General features: G+C 40.6%; 1 protein-coding gene and 1 long non-coding RNA gene across 2 annotated transcripts in view; one reads left to right on the top strand and one right to left on the bottom strand.

Annotated features, from left to right (window-relative positions):
* Positions 1 to 20,293, top strand: part of LOC123962925 (polypeptide N-acetylgalactosaminyltransferase 10) — a 369,356-nt gene that overhangs the window by 171,869 nt on the left and 177,194 nt on the right. The window lies entirely within an intron of this gene.
* On the bottom strand, positions 2,150 to 3,630 carry LOC123962957. The gene is made up of 3 exons (XR_006823112.1): positions 3,370 to 3,630; positions 2,426 to 2,572; positions 2,150 to 2,208 (listed from the first exon to the last, which is right to left on the bottom strand). It is a non-coding gene; the product is annotated as an uncharacterized LOC123962957 (long non-coding RNA).

The following is a 20,293-nucleotide window of genomic DNA, read 5'->3' as shown; positions in this document are numbered from 1 at the left end:
TCAGTAGGAATCATTTTCAGCCCTAGCATGAAAGAGGGAGAGAGGAGGGGTGACAAAATGTATGTTTGTATGTGTGAGAAGACAGAACATGTGTCTGTGTTTTCATCATTAAGATTGTTTTAACCATTGGAGCATGCTTTAGTAAAATGTCAAATGCCAGGCCAGTGAAAGCCGCTGAACTGAACTGAATTGATAAACAGAATAGGAGAGGGGAGAGAGCAAGCAGTGACTGAAGTATAAAATGCTGTTTCGCTGAGGGCAGCTCCAGCTGTTCTCTGAGCTTGGAGATGTTGTAGAGCCTGAAGCAGCGACTGACTGTAAGTGAGGGCAGAGTGCAGTTTCATGGGTTTAGAGCTGTTAGCAGTACTGGGAGTCTCATGGTGCAAAATGTGAGAGAGACGTTAAAGCTGCACTAATGAACATCTTTATACTATGTGAAAGAAGTTGCTGGTCCCTGACAAATTTTTCCCTACTGTAAATTCAGATTTCAAAGTTTTGTTTGAACGATATCCTCAATATCAAGTCAAGTCAAAAGGAGTCATGGCGTGTTTGAACCTCACACCAGTCTGTGTCCCATTTTTTTATTGACTCTTTTTATTCAAGCACTAGGGTTTGACTCACACTGCATGTAGATTTGACTGGAGGTTCTGAAACAGTATAGCTTGCTCCTTTGTGGAGTAGGACAGCTGCAGTCAGCTTGGATAAATTAAAGTTTGGTTATGATGGATTTCATCGATGACCCAGGGTCGTGTCAGAAAATGTCCAGGGGTGTGACACCCAACTAATTCTGTCTTTTCTTAGCTCTGAAACCCAGGTGGCAGCACCAATCCCGGCGTGTCTGGCTGACATCTCTCAGAGGGATGTCTGTTCAACAAACTCAGCTAGACTGTGCTGCTCTTAAATCCAGGGAAGGCAACTCCCGTCCATGGCCTCTCCATTGCCATTGAGAACTTTGTGGTGTCTCCAGTTTGCATTGCAAGAACCTGGGTGAGAAACTAGATGACCAGCTGTCGTTAGCTACCATGATCAATCTTCCACAGCGTCAGGAAGACATGTCTGTTCCTCACCAAGCACGTGGCACAGATTCAAGTCCAAGCTCCTGTCATCTCACGCCCTGACTACTGCAACTTACTCCTGGCTGGGATGTCTGCATGTGCCATTCTAACTCTGCAGTTTATCCAGAATGCAACCTACCCAATTTCCTCCACACTGCATCGCTCCTCCACTCCCTGGCTGCTCAAATCCAATTCAAGACACTGGTACTTGCCTATCATGCTGCGATTGGCTCAGGCCCATCCTACATCCAGGACATGGTCAAACTACCTAAACCTGTCAGCTATGCTCTGCTACTGCCAATCAGTTTGCTACTCCCTCACTACGAGGCGGCCCAGTCACTGCTCAACAAAATCATGACTGTTTGGGGCTCAACAGTAGAGAAACAAGCTCCCCATAAACATCAGGACAACAGAAACTCTAACGGTATCTTCCATCACAGACTAAAAACATCTGTTCAGGCTGCACCATGGCCCATTAAAAAACACAACCCTTTCTCTATATTTAATAAATTTAGCATCTGAAGTTGATGTACTAAAATGTACTTATTGTAAGTCTGTTTGGAAAAAAGCTATAATGTAGGGTCACCAAAGTGACAGGAACATTTCAGACTAGAACCAAGGGATGGACCAACCAAATGACAGACTGACATTATCATCCATAGGGCCATTTTACCATCATTCCTGGAAAAAAAACAAATTCAGTAGAGCATTCCTTTATAGCGCAGTATACACCTACCTACAAACTGGTTAGCTATTTATGCAATAGTTTAACACACGATGTTCTATAAATTAATTTACATTTACATGGTCTGATAAGCTCCAGTTTGTAATCAGCTCATCTCCTGTGTTCCTCTTCTGTCCATGTCTCCTCTCATCATCCCCCATCCCCAGTCCTTTCATCCTCACCCTTTTCTCGCGTCTGCACCCTCTCTCTCCTATCTGCTTCACTACTTCCTTCCTTCCATTAGCTGAACAGGAAATGGGCCCTCTACTCCCCGGGGAAAGCTATTAAAACATAATAATAGGCCTTTACTCACCTTTTATTTCCTCTCTCTTCAGATGTCTCCCTCAGCACTCTCCTTTGCAGGTGATAAATGATTATTTAGGAGATGATGATGATGATGATGTTGATAATGACGATGTTAGCAATGACCTTATTAAGAAGACGAAATGCAAAACATTTATTTGTACTAGTACAGATGTTATTGAAGCTGTGTTCCTCAGGGGGAACTTCTCTGTCTCCAAAATAAAGAAGAAATTATAATAACCATAACATTGTGTGCAAGAGCCCAAACAAATAAAAGGACAAAGTTCTGCCAAGCATTTAAGTATATTATTAACAAATGGCAAGTTGACAATTGGTAAATGACCTTTCTTGAAGAGTAATTTTAAGAGGTGCATTGTGGGAGCGTGCTTCAGCAGCCTTGACTCTGCCGCAGTGGATCCAGATGGCACGCCTGCATATGTAAACAGCACCTTGTACCCCGCGGCCTCATAAACACATAAACACAGCTCCACTAAGAAACACAAAAGGTAATGAGTTAGCAGACTGCGTGTGAACCAGCCACAGACAAATCAAGGCAGAGGTAATGATGCCGAACGCTCAGCCTGCATCCCCTAACTACAATAATTAATCAAGTCATGTAGATGTGAGTATGGATATGAACATGACACAGAGGCACATGCAGACAAAGCTGTATGCAGAGGAAGTGGTAGGTGACCATAAGTGCATATTTTGAATGCATGAGTGTCCTTTGTCAAAACTCAATTTAATCGGAATATGGTCATTACCAACATTTTAAAAGTCATTTATTACTACAATATCTGAACATGGCAACAGCATAGTTAAGCTTAAATAAAAAGTGTGGTTATAGAAACTTTACTACGGTTAAGATGTGGTAAAGACACATTTACAAAACTTGATCATGGCTGGGGGAAGATTGTCAAATCAAGTGGAATGAAGAGCAATGTTTGGTCAGCAGATCTGAGGTGTCTGGCGGTGAAATAGGGGATAAGGAGTTCAGAGATATAACCTGGTGCCAGTTCATGCAGTGCTTTAACATTAAAACTGATCTGTAAAATCTGTACCAAGTCCAGTCCAGGTGAAAAAGTTATGGTGAATGAAAGACACCCTACACTTCCTGCATTGGCACTGGATGTTTGCACTAGGAATAAATTGTGCACTGCAGACTCGTCTATTATGCAATTCCTAGGGTACTGGGCTAATGTGCATTAGGAGGACACTTCTATGCTTCAATTTTAATGAAGCATTCTAATGATGCACTCTGCATTCAAGTACAAAAGGGAATCTCACATTTCAAGTCTGTTTTCAAGCACTTTGATTTTGCTTCTGTAACAGCCTCCTCTCCTTCTGTAAGACTGGAACCTGACTGCAGGAATTTGCTTCCATTCAGCCCTAAGAGCATTAGTGAGGTCGGCAATGGATAAGGCCTGGCTCGCAGTCAACAGTTCAATTCATCCCAAAGGATTAGTAGGATCAGAGGTCAGAGCTCTGTGCAGACTTCCGAACTGAGAAATCCATTTATTTATGGAAACAGGAAAGGGTCAAACACAAACTTGGCACAAAGATTAACACTAATATTTAAAATACCATCATTGCCATGACCCCAGCCAGCTAGTACTTTTGTCATCAGTTTTTCTGTTTTCACATCATATTGTCATTTCAGATCCTGCTACTTCATCCTGAACTAATCACCTCATTCCCCTCACCTGGTTTTCTTTGCCCCCCATATCCTCACCTGTAGCTCATTCACTCATCAGCCCCTCAGCATTTATACTGGTCCAGTTTGATTCACTCCATGCCAGACTGTCTAGTGTGTTGGCCTAGCTTTCCAGTGGTTTGTCTTAATCTTTTTTGCCTGCCCTATTTGCTTGGACCATTGCTTGATTATCTGCACATCTGATCCCCCTGTCTGCTCTTGGTTGGATTTGTTTGCCTCCCTGGTTAGGACCCTCACCTGCATGAACTTATATAAATTGGGGTGGCGATGGCGCAATGGATAAGACTATGCCTTTGGTGTGAGAGACCCCCCTGTGATCCATCCACCATTGTGTCCCTGAGCAAGACACTTAACCCCTAGTTGCTCCAGAGGCGTGCGACCTCTGACATGTATAGCAATTGTAAGTCCTTTTGGATAAAAGCGCCAGCTAAACTGAATAAATGTAAATTGAACTTTCCAAAATTTACTGACTATTCCAGTGTTGTGTTTTTGTGTTCATGTCTGCCTGTAGCCTTGAATTAAAGCCCCAGACCAAAAGTATGGATGAGCATGTTCTCTTACTTTTGCCATAGAATGTAACATTAACATTGAATAAATAAATTGTGAACTGGATGAAATGCCAAAAGGGTGCTAATGATGAATAACAAAGAGGAAATAACTTGACCGAGATATATAGTAGATCTAACCTTCATGGGACACACACACACACACACACACACACACACACACACACACACACACACACACACACACACACACACACACACACACACACACACACACACACACTCCTCTCCTCTTCCACCCCCTCTCACCTTACTAATCATTAGCTGTGGCCAGCCAGACATCAGACAAGGCAGGTTTCATTAAGATTGGCGCATACTGCCTCAGCCTCCTTCCCCCTCGAAAACCCCTCACCTCAACTCCGTCTCCCCCCTTCGTATTCGTCTCACCTAACTAAGCCTCATCATTAGCTGTAGCCTGCAAGACATCAGACAGAACTGGCTTCGTTAAGTCTGGAGATTGGCATTTGCTGTCCATGGGGCATCTCTCCTTTTCTATTTCTCTGTCTCGTTCTATTTGATTTTTTGAACTACAGGCAGCTAAACCTCAGCTCACAGCACCCACTGATGAATGGATTCTGCTCAAAACATGGCAGCATACATATGTAGCCATTATAATCACTGTTTTCACTGATTTTATTTCACCTGCTGAACTGCTGCTGCAGCGTGTTTCAAAAAGACATATATTCAAGAACAGTCAGGTATCTTTTTTTCTTGTAGGCTGAAGAATAATGAGTAGATGAAATTTGAGTTAACCACCTTAGTGTGCCTCAATGTTGCACTCATTATTTATACGCAATTACTCTGCAGCCATTTGACATATCAAGACAAAACTTTCCATGAAACTACACAATTTTAGACAATTGTCTAGTTTCTAGACAACTTTCCAGTAATGTCACAAAATGTTGTTTGCAGTCTACTGCCCTATTACATTTTGCATTCAATGTAATGTTTTTCATTTCATATAGCATGCTGTTTCTTAAGAATAACATTTCTATGTATCAGTATGTTACCATATTGTGTTTAATGGGGGGGGGGGGTGATTGTGCAGTGGATTAGACACATGCCTTTAGTGTGAGAGACCCTGGTTCGATTTCCTCTGCAACACATCCACCAATTTGTCCCTGAGCAAGACACTTAACCCCCAGTTGCTCCAGAGGCGCGCGACCTCTGATATATATATCAAATGTAAGTCCCTTTGGATAAAAGCGTCAACTACAAATGAGTAAAAGTAAAAATGTATTTAATGACATCACACCCATCATGGGTGCACACCACTAGCACCACTTAAAGAGACTATATTTGCTATTTCCATGATCACATGGATTATGATGAACCTATAGAGAATGATCAGCTGAATCTGCTGCTCCCATCTGCTTTGTGGAGCGTTATAGTGACATCTCATTCTTCAGATTTCCAGCCCCCAACTTCACTGTTATGGTTAGTTCTCACCACTCCAAAGTTTTTTTGGCCACAGCCGCAAGCAGCTGTTTTCAGCAAAAAAGCTCTAAAAGTCCACCATATGCTAACTGATCAGCAACAAACAGCAGACAGACACAGTTAGTGACTAGCAGGTGAACATAGCTAGAGAGCCAGATATTTCCCCCAGAAGAAAACAGAGCTAAAGAGGCCATATTGGACTTGGATTTGCTAGGTGACCAGAAACTTCAAATTAATGATGTAACTGCTGGATGTATAAATCATCAGTTGTTTGCTAACAAGTTTCAAGAATCAACTTCAAAAGGTGATGATGTTTCAGTGTTGCTCCCAACTTGTTTCCACTGCCCCAAAATAGCCAAAATCAGTTATCAAGCTATTACAATGATGGAAGAAATATGCTGATTTCTGTAAGATGACATAGGCAGGACTTATGTGTTTTCTGCAACCAACCGAGAGAAGGGTGTCATGGGTAATTGTCAGAGTTTCACATAAGAGCACATGTGAACCCTTCTTCTAAATCTTAACGATGCAACATGCTGACCTGTTGGGAGGCTAGCTGAAAACAAAGAGGCGAAAAGGGCATTAACATTATACAGATGGTCTAACAAAATCTAAACAAAACAGCATTTATGTAGTAACAAATGTTCCTTGAACGTACGTACTTTGAGTTTCTTTGGACAAAAGCTTTGGCCAAATGAATGCAATGTGATGTTACTGCAACCAAATTGCGCAATTCCTACTACTGTATAGATCAGTGTAGGATACATCTGTTAAAGAGGGAGGATTCTATAGTGGCTACTGCTGAACAAGTGATTTGCCCTGTTTCTCTCTGATCTGCTCCCATGTCTCTTCTTTTTCTCTGATCTTTCCCTCTGTCTTTGGGCCTGTTATTACATCTTCCTTCTCTCTGAACTTGGTTTCATCTCTCCGGTTGTCTCTCTCTGTCCATCCCTGCCTTTCTAACAAATTGTTTCTTATCTTCTCATCACTGCCTCTTCCATTTTCCCCCTCCCCCAGCTCTTATTGCATCCATCTCTGTCATGCAGATGGTGAGGCTGCTGGTGGTGATAAGACTGTTCAAAGTAGCTTCATCCTGTTGACAGAGGCTTTTGAGCAAAAGAGAAAAAACAACTTTAATACAACATTCCTGAAACCAAAGCTGTAATGCAAACTTACAAAAGAACAATACCTAAGTAGGGCATTACATTATTAAGCTGTGTCGTTCTAAATCTGTGTGTTTGTTTCTATCCCTCTACATTGGCTTTTTAATGATTTCATGATATTTTGGATGTTCACAAAAATACAGCACAAAACATAATATAAACATGACTGTTCAACATGAATATCAACATATACTGCTAAGTTGTGTGTTTACATTCATTGAGAGATTCCAGCCTAGGAAAACAAAGAAAAACAATGAAATTGTTAATGAGTTCATTAAACACAGTCTGCATTTGCAGTGTCCTTCTTTAGCGCCTGCTGGGACCTTTTGGAGATACTGTTGGTCATTTGAATGTAGAGCATGCTGTAGCCACTAGGTTTATTAAGATATTATTACAGTCCTGGCCTCCCTTGGTGTCCATACTACCCAATAAATTTAATAAACAATATATACACAGTATACATACATAATCCATATAGTCATTGGGGCAGACATGAGATATGCTCAGGGGGTCACTGATTGTGATCCATTTTTGTTGATTGCCTTCTTATATGGTACTAAAATACCATGTACCACCGATATTAATAATAAGCAAGGGCCAATGTCATGGGATAATTACAGTTGAGCTTGAGAGCAATACCACCTGGAAAAAACACCAAAACACACAAAAACACTCTGTATTAGTTACAGTTCTTTTACTCTACTACTTAAAATGATGGTTGTGTGTTCTTCATGGTCATCATTTCAGGAAGGAAGTTACAAGAAATCAAGAAGATGCATTATAAGCAAACAAGATAACATTTACATGTAATAATATCACAAAGTACAATCTAGACCAGGTCTTTTATGAAAAGCACTATGAGATAACTGTTGCTGTGATTTGGTGCTAAATAAATAAAATTGAGTTGAATTGAATGGATTAAATTATAGAATTTTAATGGTTTCCAACTGACTCTCAAATCTCAGATGTTGGAGTATTCTCTCCACTTTCAAATGCATTACCACACACTGATAAAGTAAAAATTCTAAATAAATTTTATTGTAATGGAACATGCATCTCAAACATGTCCAGCCCAGTATATTACAGTATATTCATATCAGACAATTCAACACATCACCATTTGTGTCAAATGCCAACTTTGAGTGCCGATGCAGGAGAATGTGCACCCCTTAGAGTTTAGCACAGTGTACGTGTGGAGGTCAGGGTGGTGGATGGGTGTGATGTGTTCAGACTTTCATGAAGGAGACCTCCTATCACAGACCTGTAATTAAGGTTCGGCATTTCATCAACCAAAACATAACTCTTCTCAAGTGAGTTGGTAGCCTGGCCCAAACTAAACATTGACAATAGCTTATTTTCCATAACCACAATCTTTCTCAAACCTTAGTTACCTTACCTTAGTTATGTGCAGATATTGTAGAAAAAGAGAAAATAATCAAAAAACAAAACCTATGTGAACATAAAAAAATAATTGTAAGTATTTGTAGATTAGTTTTGCAAGTTTTATGTCTAAGTTTATTTTCCAAGTTAGTGTGTTTGTCAAACTGCTTTTACATTCACTGGCAGTCCCGGGTTGTTGTTTGTTTGTTTTTTGGTGTGTGTGTGTGTGTGTGTGTGTGTGTGTGTGTTTTTGTTTTTTTTACTGAGATAAAGAATTTCTTAGTGCCAAGCCTAAAACACGACTTGATGAGTAATAAAATATGGAATGATGTGAATTAAGAAAATTTAAGAGAATGTGCTAAAAGTCCCCCAAACATGGCATGGCTTGTTATTAAAAAATGCTCATTTAAAAAAAAAAAAGTGACCAACATGACACTGAAACTGACAATGATCAAAATGACCAAAATGTGCCTCAGTATAATACATATTATAGTCACAATTAAGATAAAATCAAAAGAAACTGTCAGAATGAGCAGGACAAGAGAAGGACTTGTCCATCAGATATTGTTCGAGGCTGGGAGGAGGGTGACAGACTGTGTGGGTTTTTGTTTACACAATTAAACCCTGACAGGGAGTGTGCGAGTAAGAGGCCGGTCGATTTAGCACAAAGTGTCTAATTTGCTGCAGGGTGAAAATAAGCAGCTTAAAAGCATATGAAGTTGCACTCTGTCGGATGGTTCTGTGTTATTTGTCGGCAGGCTGTAATTACTCTGTCTGGACTTTATTGCACCGTGAATTCAGAGATGAAAAAGGAAGAGAGAGGAATGAAGGCACAGAGGAGTCAAAGGACCAATGGAGCGGGAGAGATAGAAATATTATGTTCCAGATTGCTATTTACAACAATGAGGCCTGAAATGGTGTCGTGTGTGTGCGTGAGGTGAACCTTGTGTGCTCATTATTATTAGAATATGGTTATCAGCATGGAAACAGCAATATGCAAAGGGCTAAAATAAAAATGAACAATTTAGAAGTAATTGACCAAGAAAGTAAAAACATTAGGCTTAACTATTTAAGACCTTTCTTACGCATGCATGCACGGCGTTATGGCTGCGTTGCATTACGGCTTCATTGTGGCCACGACGTGATGCACACAGCATGTTTCCAAATTTTTCCAGAAGAGGTCTCTGCTATGCTCTGTGGAGAATACACAACTAGTCTATTTTTGACGGAAGCCGCATCAAGCTGCACAGAGCAGATAAAACCGGGCAGGGATTCAGACATAGAAACAGCATAGGGATCAATTTTCAAAATAAAACCCTGTGCAGACTCCCAATCATATATCAACAATAAACACAATTAAAACAGACAAAAAAAATAAGCAATTTAACTACGTGGCCTACTTAACCATGGTAAAAGCCCAAAACTCAAGGACAGAACAAAACCAGGTCACAGATGCGTTATGGAGCCATGTCCGTTGGAATCCAGTCATTACGCTACTTAGGCACTAGACAGTTATGTGCTGGTGAATGATTAATCCTGTGCCTTTTGAACAAACATTCACTAGTCTTTATTTTACCATGGGTGACAAAAATCCAAAGTTCGAGCCCTAAATGAAAGGAAAAGCATATAATTTATTTTAAGTAATGTATGTAAGTGAACTCATGTCTGGTGCGTAACAAGTTTTATTTTATTTTGTTACCTATAGTGTCATATTTTGAAGCTGAGGGCCACTGAACTAGCTGCTGTATTTGACAACTTGGGAGTGAGAGGGTGTTGATGAAGTTTAAATATTTAAGTTGAATGCTACCAACAGTCGATGTCGTTCGGGGATCGTTCTCAAATCTAAACCAAGTAGTTTTAGTTCAGTCAGGACAACTTTTTGCAGCAAGTGTTGTTTGGCGATATGGCTTCCACGTGCCTAAGTGGAAAAGCCATGAGGCAGGAAGAGCACACCTCCCTGCCCTTCCATGTGCATACATGGAAAGCCAGAGGCAGAGCAGCAGCATATTATTTCATTTAGGTATGTGAAAGTCATGGAAAGTCAGTGATGATGTTGAGGTGAGTGTGTCAGCACACCTTGGAATCCATTCTCACTCTTAAACTGTGTTTACTTACCAAACAAAATCACTTTTTTTTTTTTTTTTGTATTACAGCGTGTTGTTAAGTCCCTTCATCGTTGTCCAGCTGTTAAGGTGACAGATGTGATTCTTATTGCTGACACTTTAAGACTGTACAGTATAATGGGGAGAAAAGTCTTGTATGCTCTCTGTGGTCGATAGAATGACATTATTTTGTGCACTTGGTCCATTTATCAATCATCTGTCCTACTGGCAACCCTTTCCACTCTATAAATTGCATTGCATTGTTCAGCCGTTTTTCTTCTCGAAATTTCATTTTTAGTTTCATCATCTCACTCTTCTCGTATTCCAATTCCCCTCACCCAGTCGATTTCCTGCTCTGGACTCTTTGACGTTCCCTTACAAAAGAAGCGATTACTTTTTGCTGCAAAATTCCAGCATCTCTTTAAAGGCACTCGGGTTCGGCCTTCGTTTTCTCCATGTGTTATGCATTAATTTGTTGTTAGCTGTTAGTTTAAAACAAAGAGGTATGTCATGCTTTTTGTCTCTGTAATTTGACCTACAACATGGGTTCTCTTGATGGATATAATGGATTTCTATTCGCTGTGCTGTGAACAGAGGTTTCCTTGGCAGGGGTGCCCGGCTGCCATTGATTGTTGTACATTTTTAGAGGATGAATTTGTGGGAGCTGTTTAGTAAGATAGCTCATATTATGATTGAGAAGTGTTTTTAAAATAGTTTTTGGATAATTTGCAGATTAACCTCACATTACACTGACACTGTTAAGTGTGCAAAAGAGAGTTAGAAAGATACAAAAATCAAATGTCACGCTAATCAAGCGTTGGCACGGTGTTATATAAAATAAGTAAACCAGTGTCAAAGCTGAACTGACATCAACATTATCTACAAACTTTCATTCAGTACCAGTATTTATGAAATGAAATGAAACAAAAGCAAAATGAAAGAATCCCTCTCCTCTCCCACACGTTTGGGATTTTTTTTTTTTGTATTTCAATAATACAATGTAATACAATACTACTCTTTATCTTTTTTCTCCACAAAATTCAGCCTCTTCTGCCAACTGTAATTTTTGCAGTGCTTGTTGCATCATTGGCTACAGAGGTGGGTAGTACATGAATGCATGAATCCTCATCATCAAATCCACAAGCTGAACTAAGTATATTGAATCACCACCACCTCAACTCATTGAAAACATGCATGACAGGGACAGGCAACAGGGAAGAACACAGCCTCTTACTTTGTCAGTAATAAGTCATTAAATGTCAATATGGCTGATCACACAGCACAGCTGTTGTCATTAAATATTATGTTTATTTTGCCAAATGGCGATGTAATCATAAAATGATTTAATCAGCACTGCAGCGCTGCAGTTGAAGCTGTCTTAAAGACAGTAAAGATGATCACAGACAGCAGGAGGGAACAGGGCAGAGGTTTAGCCAGCTGAGACTTAGCAGACTAGCAAGACTAAATGCCCCACTCCTTAAGTATCCATAAGTTTTGCATGTTTTTTTTTTTCTATCAACGCAGATAACTGTCAACATCAACAAACCATCTACATAATAAAATATAAAGCAGTCTGTGTTTCTGCTAAACCTATATCCTCCTTCTGTTTAGAGGGTTTTCTCTCCACAGGAGGCCTTTCTTTAAAGAGTTTCTGAATCTGAATTCTTTACAAAGCAGAAAGACTCCTAGTGTTTTTTCAGAGCTTAAGATGTTTGCCAATGCAATACACATTGAATATTTGTTTATTTGTAACAGAGCTCAACACTTGAAATGGATTTCAAATGGCCGCACAGAAACAGTGGTAGGTCTTAAGTGCAGCCAACTTAATCAACAGGTATTGTAGGCAAAAAGGATGGAGGATGAAGTAAACATACAGAGGCATTCGAGCCTGTTTCAATGGATGTTTCTTTCAGGTCACTGGATTGGTGGTTTCTTTCTTCAAGCATGATCCTCCTCCTGCATCTTTCTTCTTTAATTTCAACTAGCTGCAGATGGCCCTTTCATCACTTTTTATGTGTGTCATATAAAGGTGAAATGTGCCTGCTCATTTCAATGGGTTTTACGGTAATACAGTGTAAGGCATGTTATCGCGGTGTGTTATGCACACAGGCTACATGTGTCGGCTAATAAATATAGCTCCGGCTAAAAGAGTATTAAGCCTCCAGTACGATCATTTTACAAGGTGTCAGAAGTGAACGTGGGGAGCTATATCTAAATTTAACCCTCCGACGAACTTCTCCTTCGACAAACCGGATGAGTGGCCGAATTGCAAGCAGCGCTTCGTGAGATTTAGGACCGCCACTAAACTTGACAAGGAAGATGGCGCCGTCCAAGTGAGTAGCCTGATATATGCATTGGGAAACTAGTCGGAAAATATCTACAGATAGCAGTGAGTGAGGTCACAAAGCAAACAGAACAGCTGCAGTCATATATTCTTTGAGCTGTGAGCAAAGCAGACGGCTCAGCTAAGCAGTGGACTGTGGAGTTTCAGATGGGCTCTACGCCGGTCCAGTTTAAAATCGACACAGGAACAGACATGAACATCATCTGTGAGCACACCTACCACTCACTGATCCCCAAATGCCCACTGGAGCCTGCAGATGTTCCACTGGACAGCCCAGGTGGAGAGCTGGAGTGCATAGGACAAATCCAGAGCAAGGTGACACACAATGGAAAGACTTACCCACTCAAAGCATATGTCATTCAGGGACGCACTGCAAACAATCTACAGACCATTGTCTGTGGGCATGAGGCTGGTGAGGAGAGGAGACGAAACCGGGAGTAGCAGTGGACATGCACGAGCATATGGTGAGCGTGGCACACTAAAGACTGAACCTGCAAGAATACAGCTTAAAGAAAATACTCATCCATTTGCTGTATACACCGCATGACACGTAGGCTACCCTTCCCCATGTTGCAGAAGGTAAAAGAGGAGCTACAGGGGATGGAGGAAAATGGCATCATTGAGCAGGTGACACAGCCTACAGACTGGTGCTCGCCCATGGTGCCAGTTCTGAAGAAGAGTACAGGTAAAGCCCGCATCTGTGTTGATCTAAAGAGGCTGAACGAGGCTGTTAAGAGAACAGTACATCTTGCCTACCACAGATGAGATAACAGCAAAGCTAAGCGGCGCCACCACCTTCTCTTCACTCGACGCTGCCAATGGCGTCTTCCAAAAACCTCTTCACCCAGACAGTTGCAAGCTCACCACCTTCATCACGTCCAGACCATTTATTGAATGGACCACATGACTGCGCCCCAAAAGAGAAGCAAAAACATCTCAATCGTCCCCTGGTGGCTGATTGCAGTACTGGTCATAAACCACATCAGTTGATGTGATATGGGCCAAACTAAAAAATTGTACACGTCAAAAAAATTTTTCTCAAAGGTGGTTTCTGACATTTTAGGTAGTTATTAGTACACTGTAAGTTTAGTTTTAATTAGTCATTTGATGCTTTATAAAGGGGGTTTCCTATCATGATATAGTCAGCCATCTTTGTGTACAGTCTATGGTCCAGACTCTTGACATCTAAACATCTACTAGATGCCAAGATGTCAAGTTATTTTCTTGCAAGGAACACATTTTTCACAATTTACCTCCGGTGGTGAAGCCACCAGTGCTGCTAATTATGATGCAGGTCGGTGCTTTGAAAGTCATTTAAAAACAAGAAAACTAAATCATTTATTTCATCATATTGTCAGTTATTTTTTAATAATTCCAAGAATTACCAATTAAACCCAGAAAATAATAAGTCTTTCCTAATGGAAGAGTCACCCATTGCATCTTTCCCATTGTATCTCCCAATCATCTCAGTGCAGTCCTTTCAAATTGTTATGCATGAAATGCCTGAAAAAGTTTATACATTTCCTCCTTTTTGCTTGCTACAGTCTTGCTATTGATGACCCAAAGTACAAAATCAATCCAGCAAGCATGGCAGGAAAAGTGGGACTCAATGGCTCCATCATCCCCTGTTGTCACATTGTCCTCATCGCTCAGCGGCAGAGCTGTCTGTCCTCTGCGTCCTGAGCTGCCCAGTTTGTTTGATTCAGCTCCACTACAGGGAGGCGCTCCCATGACACCGTGAGCTGAGGACTATTATGTAGTTTGGCACCGCAGAGCTTGTCACACCAGCGAGAGCACTCTGTGGTGCAGATGGGTTAATTGGTTCTTAGCCCTACAGAGCACCTTCAGAGTCTCTCTCTCTCTCTCTCTCTCTCTCTCTCTCTCTCTCTCTCTCTCTCTCTCTCTCTCTTCCCCCCCCCCCTTTTTAAAAACAAACTTCAGCAATTCTTTATATAAAACATACAATTCAGATCCCCATAAATCTGGCAACAAGTGCGGATGAGGTTATCATAGCCGTACAGGTATTTGCAATGTAACTTACAGAAATAAAAAAAAAAAAGTGTATTTCTTATATCATTATAAAAACATTCCCTTCCGACAAGAAAAAGGCAGGCTGATAGATTAAGTCTGGTAGAGTAGGGGTAAGGAAATCACAACAATCTCTTAACCAACAAACCCAACACACAAACCGTAACTGTATTAATAAAATTTAACCAGGTGATTAAATAAAAATCCATTGTTCTCTCATTATCACCCTCCAGTACTTTAAATAAAAAGCTGAGACCATTGCAACAACAAGATAAGTTAAAAGTTACAGTTGCGTTTCACATTCAGCTAATGAGAAGGAACACTACTTTTCATGTGAGTAAGTTTTCTCTCCCTCTTTTTGACTTAAACTAGGCTGCATTTGAACATGGAAAGTTTATAAAAAGTAACTCGGGTAACGAGGAGAGGCCATCCCTGTTTCACATCAGCTAATAAGCTTGATTCAAAGTCTAGACAGCAGATAGACTGCAGGATAGACATGGGAATTGAACACCAAAATGTTTAAAGCTCATTTTCAATTTCTCCTCAGATCAAATTCAGCCTGCAACTGCATTAGGTCTGTAGTGTGCAAAGACAAAAGTCTTTGAAAATGAATAGAACATAACTGGAAAAAAAAGCTGAGGAAGATTTATTTTATGGCAGATGATGCTACAGAAACAAAAGCCATAGGGACACATTAGCATGAACTCATTTTGAAGTTTAGTTCAGACGAGTCTACGTCTCCTTTATCTTTTGGAGACATATTGCAATATTTTCAATTCCCTTTATTCCTCGATTCCTTTAGAACATTCTTCTCTATACAGTAAATGGTCAACTGTGGTTTGAAAAAACTGGAATTAATTCAAATGAACAAAAATAAAAATGCAAAAGCAGCTGGAAGCAAAAATAAATTGACATAAAATAAATCATGCAGGCTAAACCCAACTTCTAAACCTTCTCTGCTGGGTTGTGCGGAGTTTTAGTGGCGATCATAACTAGAAACCCTAAAGATCTACTGCCATAAACCAAACCAAACGACCAAAACCGAAACGAAATGCCCTCCAGTCACCTGTGCAAAATAACATTGTAATGCAATGTGACTGTTTAATGCAGCAAACTACCCTGCCATGCAGTAACCACACGGCACAGTTGAAGTTATATTCTCAGGATGAAATGAAAACAGTCACAGAGAATAATCCCTGTGGCACAGAGCTCAAACTTCAGATTCTACAAACAGCAGGTCCCTGCAGTTAGTGAGCTCAAACAGTGTGTTGGAGAAGATGAAGGGTGTGAAATGTTTGGCATGCCAATGGGAAGACGGCGGGTTTGGCATCATACCTAGAAGAAAAGATAAAGGATGGAGTTTGACATGCAGTATGCGGAGAAGGAGGTGGAGGAAACTGTTGCTGTGGTGAGGAGGGATAGTTTTATTGTGTAGAGGGAGAAAGTAAAGTTCAGGAGCGCAAGGTGTTCTTTATCCTCGTAGACAGGGTGGTGCTGGTGGAATTTTACCCAGGTAAAAGTAAAATTGTTGAAAATCCAGTTAATAGTTAAGAGTGTTGACGTCCAGATCTACATCTCCACCAAATCAATGACCACAGTTACCTCTGCAACTCTGACCAGCTGCCTCACCGACATACAAACCTGGATGCAAACCAACTTCTTACAATAAATCTGACATGATCATCATCGACCCCAAATCACTCACAAAAAACACCAACAACTTCAGCCTTTCCATCAATAACTCCACTTTGTCTCCATCCCCACACATCTGCAACCTTGGAGTCATCTTTGACAGCAACCTCACTTTTGAACACCACATCAACCGGACTGCCTTCTTTCGCCTCAAAAACATCGCCTGTCTCCGCCCATCACTCACCTTCTCTGCTGCCGAAACCCTGATCCACGCCTTCATTACATCCAGAATTGACTACTGCAATAGCATCCTCTATGGTTCACCTGCCAAAGCCCTAAATAAACTTCAATATATCCAAAACTCTGCCGCCCGCCTCCTCACCCACACACGCACCTGTGACCACATCACCCCTGTCCTCCAGAATCTTCACTGGCTCCCTGTTCCCCAACGCATTCAGTACAAAATCCTCACACATAAAGCTGGGGCGACAGAGCTTTCCCTCTGGAACTAGCTTTTAACCTCAAATAATGTTATATTACACCTGCTGCTGTTTGTTATTTATATGGTCGCCACTTGCTCTTACAGTATGTATTTCCGCACCACGTTTTTATCTACTGTTTGTGTATTTTATATTATGCTATTTATGTTTTTAATCGGTTGTAAATGACATAACTTCTGTTGTACCTGCAAAGTGTCTTTGAGTGTCCTGAAAAGTGCTATAGAAATAAAACGTATTATTATTATTATTATCATCATTATTATGAGTGGCTAAAAAAAGTATAATCACATAATAAAAGAGACATTATTACAGAGTTTTTAGGAGACGAGTGGTATATTGAAAATGATTAATTGAGTCAAAATGGCAGAATTGCTCTCCTTTTTGTATTTATAACTTTTTCAAAAGCATTAGGCAACAGACATGATGAGGATTGTTATACTGTATGATTCTTGATATTTGGCATCTGGGCTGTGACCTTGTTGTTACTCTCTGGAAGCATACATCAAGCTAAGGCACTGCTTTTGAGAATGGAGAGTGACAGTAAGGACTTCCTCTTGAACTTTTGCTTAGAGCTTATTCCTGGTACTGGGTGAAGGTTAGGATTAAGAACTGCTTAAATACATGTATTGCAAAAGATGCTTTGTAGGATGCAGGTAAAGTATATATCATGTAGAAAGAAGAGCCTAGGAAGACCTATCTATCCATCCATTCAAAGCAAATCCAATTCTCAAATGCTGGAAACCTATATTAAGGTAAATATATCATCAGGATGCATGGGTGCTTAAAAGAGCCAGTTCCTGGGCTCGGATATTGTGCTTGCATCCCTCACTAACATGGCTTACTGGGACACTAATATTATTTACACCTGTGTTTTCCCTGCTTTTAACAAATCAAAATGTCTTCTGTGAAAAGGATCTGTTACTGGTGGGTGGCCAACATGGTCAGACTGATTTGATCTCATTGAAAAGAAACATGGGCCAACCTGGTCTTGTTTGAAGAAAACTCAACTCATAGGTCCTCTCTAAAATCTTCCTGTGTCTGTTTTAGGGGAAGATCGCATTGAGACGCGCCTCAAAAAATGAGAACCCTGCACAACCATCTGAGGTTTAGTTGGAGATGACAGTCATGTTTACTGATGCTGCTATAGTATACGAATGTACTCCAGCAGTCTCCAACCCAAGGTAGCCATCAATCAGTAACAGTGGCATCATTTAACTATTTACCACACTAACAGTGAATATTCAGGTATCTCATATGCCTCATATTAAATCTGGATTTGTGTTTGTTTGTTTTACAACCTGTTACACCACAGCTTTTTTTGCATTTCCGTGTTTCCGAAAGCGTGATTCTCTACTCCAAAAGGGGGTGTGGCTTTGGCTCTCGCTGCTTGATGACGCAATGCCGGTCTGATGAATAAGACAAATTTATACACACACACAGCTCATAAAGATAATGCAGCCTCCCATAAACTTAGTTAATTTTTTTCTCTCTCAGACAATCAAAGACATCTGAACTTACGCATAAATAAGAAAAGCCGCCAGTTTTTGTCTTACCCTTAAATTCTTTGACCCAAGGTTGAACTGTATTGAGTGTGTTTCTGTGTGTGTGTGTGTGTGTGTGTGTGTGTGTGTGTGTGTGTTCAGAAATGTGTGTGCATGCCTCACACCTTTCTTTGCCAACACAGTGCCTCAAGTTGTAATGTATATTTCATGCTTTGTTGGCCCTCTGCACGTCGAGCCTCAGCAGCCATCAAACTTTCATAGTGCAGAAGCGCATTTACATATCAAGGGACCCTGCTCAGCCAAATCTAGTTGGAGCGAGTACTCCTCTCTCTCTGTCCCGTTATCACTCTCTCCGTATGTTTCGTGTCTTAGTCTGGCTGTTCTGCTCTCTGCCCGATTGCCCCCACCCACCTTTTTGTTCTAATCCTCTTTTGTTAAAAGCCTCTTTGTCTTTCCTTTCATGTTCATTATTCACTCCTTCTGTCATTGCTGTAAAAGGGAGGCAAAGCAAATAGCTGCAGAAACAGTCTTCTGTGGATGTGGAGAGGCAAAAATCTCATTGCTAAATCTGTTTAGTAAACAAATACATGTGAAAGCAAAAATTAACAAATGAATATGCAGTGTGAAAATGATTCTTGCAGCTTGAAGTACTGCTTTACCTTATTAACCATTAGAAGTACTGCATTTTACCAGCTTTTATAGCAATACACTTTCTATATTTTCATCAGTTGGCCCATCAGAAACTGAGAATAGTCTAACCAGAAATTCAAAGACCAATTATGTGCTTGTGGGTTTCTGGTTGACCATGTGAATGGGGCAAGCAGTAAAAGGCATACTACATGTCTTCTAAATGTCAAAACAAAATTAAAACCATCAATATATGTCTAAATGCTTATTGAGATTTCATGTCAGGTTTTGAAGACCCTGCTCACCCTTGTCTCCTAATCTTGTTTGGATATAATGCTTTAATAACATCATTAGCTTGGCATTTTTTGTTCAGATGGTAAAGTCCAAAAACAGACGCATTGCACACCACAAATAAAAGCATCAACCCATTTTTAATAAATTGCTGGCATTGCTCTTTAAGAATGAAAAATATAAGAGAAGCCGTTTGTTTTCTCCTGAGTTGGATGCAGTGTGTTTCAGCAATAGATGTTTGCAAGTAGGCTTAAGACTCAGCCACATTTGTGTAACCACAGCCCGATGAATATTTGCAAATTTCACAAAGTCTATTTATTTCTACTTTATGTTTGTAACAACACATACATTGGTTACTTATGTGCAGTAACTGAACACATTCTGTGTAGATACTCGGGTTGGGTATCGTTTAAAATTGTACAAAACCAGTACCCTTAAAGTGATACTGAAACCAGTAGAGTACTTATCCAACGAAGGTTAAAGTCAATGGCAACTGGACTTGTTTGAAGATACTGGAAGACGTTTCGTCCCTCATCCAAAGGACTTCTTCAGTTCTGACTGACTGGCAGGGAAACTCAGCTATTTAACCTCAGTGGGGTCGTTTGCCAGGGTCATCGATACTGCTGGTTCGTTAGTGTTCCTGGTTGCTGTGACGACAGTCGTTACAGTCGTTAGGACTACCGGTGGCCAAGACTGAACGACCATCGTTGGTATCTTCACCTGAGGCCAATAGGTTACGTTTGAGTTTCCTGGGAAGTGATGAAAGGACAGCATTGTAAGTGGGGGATAAGTGGTGGCGTAGACCCCCTCCTCTGTTCAATGACGGCTTCTCCACCCTGGTGTAGATGCTTCCTTGACACCTCTTTCAAACCATCCATCTTCTCTGTCTAAAATGTGCACCTGGTGGTCCTCAAACGAGTGTCCT

This window comes from Micropterus dolomieu, linkage group LG23 (genome assembly GCF_021292245.1).
Source record: "Micropterus dolomieu isolate WLL.071019.BEF.003 ecotype Adirondacks linkage group LG23, ASM2129224v1, whole genome shotgun sequence".
Lineage (NCBI taxonomy): Eukaryota > Metazoa > Chordata > Actinopteri > Centrarchiformes > Centrarchidae > Micropterus > Micropterus dolomieu.
The sequence above is the reverse complement of the archived record's forward strand: the minus strand, read 5'-3'. Positions and strand labels throughout refer to the sequence as shown.